The 2,500-nt window shown below is 39.4% G+C and overlaps 2 non-coding genes across 2 annotated transcripts; both read right to left on the minus strand.

The window, feature by feature from the left end:
- Nucleotides 1-1,031: 1,031 nt before the first annotated feature.
- On the minus strand, nt 1,032-1,104 carry TRNAR-CCU (transfer RNA arginine (anticodon CCU)). Its single transcript has one exon. It is a non-coding gene; the product is annotated as a tRNA-Arg (tRNA).
- Nucleotides 1,105-1,899: 795 nt separating this feature from the next.
- On the minus strand, nt 1,900-1,972 carry TRNAR-UCG (transfer RNA arginine (anticodon UCG)). The gene has a single exon. It is a non-coding gene; the product is annotated as a tRNA-Arg (tRNA).
- Between the last annotated feature and the right edge of the window lie 528 nt (nt 1,973-2,500).

A 2,500-nucleotide genomic window follows, 5' to 3' on the forward strand; every position in this document is an offset into this window, starting at 1 on the left:
ACACATGTACCACTCTATGCACACATAGGCACACACCTTGCAGTTCTTCTACACACACTTAAGCTAAAAACCCATTCTGTCACGTCAAAATTCTGCAAACCTATTACATATTCAGTGCGTCGGCATAGAAGCACTTTTTAATGCCACTAAAATGCACAAGTAGTTAGACTGAAGATGCAGCCTGAATGAGTTTACAGTATGTACTCCACTTTATTAATGATTAGTAATGAGAAAGTGAGGACTACAAGAGTATTAGAAAATACTTTCTCCACTCTGAATGTAAAGCAGATTGTGTGAGCATTGGCCAAAAACAACCACTAAGGGACTCGAACCCTCAATCTTCTGATCCGAAGTCAGACACCTTATCCATTAGGCCACGCGGTCATCCATTCACCTGAGATGATTTTTATCATGTAGGTGGTATGCATGGATGGAGAACATATTATTGAAAGGTATTCAGGTTTACATCCCATGGTATTCTTTCAGCTCTTTTCGCTGGAAGCACTTTTTTGGAATCTATATATTGAGAATTTTATGAGTACGTTATGCTTTTGTTTTCCTTTTTGCATACAAACCTCTTTCCTCATGAGTTTAAAGCTCATTTGTATGCTCTACATAGCTCTGGACGTTTCCAGACGTGGAGTGAAACTGTTTTGAAAGTAGTACAAATTGCTCCTTCCTGCATATGCTAATTTTTCACACTCACATAGGTTGTATAAGTTTTATGAATCCTGGCTTGACCTATTCAAGTAGCTGAAAGCCTGTCACCACCTCTAGAAACAAGATTCACACCAATCCAATTCAAATCATTTTTTCCAAAGGAATATGTTCTGGCCGGTCGAAAATGCATCTCACAAAAATAGGCATTTGAAAATCTACTTTGCAGTTTCAGAACACTAACACGACTGTGAAGTGTACACAAGTAAAACGGGACAGTTTCAAAGTACCTAATCCCTCATAAACTTCCGAGAGGAAGCATGTAATAAATCTACCTAATTTTCTGGAAAAGAAAGAGGCAGAATTTTTGCTATCACCTCAGATGGGACTCGAACCCACACTCCCTGGCTTAGGAGGCCAGTGCCTTATCCATTAGGCCACTGAGGCACACATGCATAGCACTTTTCTAGAGGCATCATTTAAATGTATTCTATGGTCAGACACCGGTGTGTGCACACAGGGCATTTCTCACTTCTCTCTATAAGTAAACTTCCCATTTTCATCCTCTTCCATCCCCGACTTTAACGCTCTCTTCTATGCTATAATGGAGACTTTGCAATTTTAGCAAGTGGAGAGAAATTGGAGAACCACTTTCGACTCCACACTTCTTCTTCACTTACTTCTTTTCTCAATATACTGGGCTTAGAAAATGGTATCAAGCCATCCTTATCATCAATAGGACATGGAAAGAGGCACTAAGTCTCCTAACCAAGTTCAACCACACTCTGCAACTTAACCATTGCACTACAAATTAGGCAACGGAGGCATCAGCAAAGGCAGCCAATGTGCCGATCCTTTATACATTTTGTGTAGTACTTTTCTTACTCGGAGGCAAAATCAGCACTTTAACTGCCCAAATCATACAGATTTTACACATGTACCACTCTATGCACACATAGGCACACACCTTGCAGTTCTTCTACACACACTTAAGCTAAAAACCCATTCTGTCACGTCAAAATTCTGCAAACCTATTACATATTCAGTGCGTCGGCATAGAAGCACTTTTTAATGCCACTAAAATGCACAAGTAGTTAGACTGAAGATGCAGCCTGAATGAGTTTACAGTATGTACTCCACTTTATTAATGATTAGTAATGAGAAAGTGAGGACTACAAGAGTATTGGAAAATACTTTCTCCACTCTGAATGTAAAGCAGATTGTGTGACCATTGGACAAAAACGACCACGAAGGGACTCGAACCCTCAATCTTCTGATCCGAAGTCAGACGCCTTATCCATTAGGCCACGCGGTCATCCATTCACCTGAGATGATTTTTATCATGTAGGTGGTATGCATGGATGGAGAACATATTATTGAAAGGTATTCAGGTTTACATCCCATAGTATTCTTTCAGCTCTTTTCGCTGGAAGCACTTTTTTGGAATCTATATATTGAGAATTTTATGAGTACGATATGCTTTTGTTTTCCTTTTTGCATACAAACCTCTTTCCTCATGAGTTTAAAGCTCATTTGTATGCTCTACATAGCTCTGGACGTTTCCAGACGTGGAGTGAAACTGTTTTGAAAGTAGTACAAATTGCTCCTTCCTGCATATGCTAATTTTTCACACTCACATAGGTTGTATAAGTTTTATGAATCCTGGCTTGACCTATTCAAGTAGCTGAAAGCCTGTCACCACCTCTAGAAACAAGATTCACACCAATCCAATTCAAATCATTTTTTCCAAAGGAATATGTTCTGGCCGGTCGAAAATGCATCTCACAAAAATAGGCATTTGAAAATCTACTTTGCAGTTTCAGAACACTAACATGACTGTGAA

This window comes from Triturus cristatus, chromosome 4_1, assembly GCF_964204655.1.
Source record: "Triturus cristatus chromosome 4_1, aTriCri1.1, whole genome shotgun sequence".
NCBI classification, from domain to species: domain Eukaryota; kingdom Metazoa; phylum Chordata; class Amphibia; order Caudata; family Salamandridae; genus Triturus; species Triturus cristatus.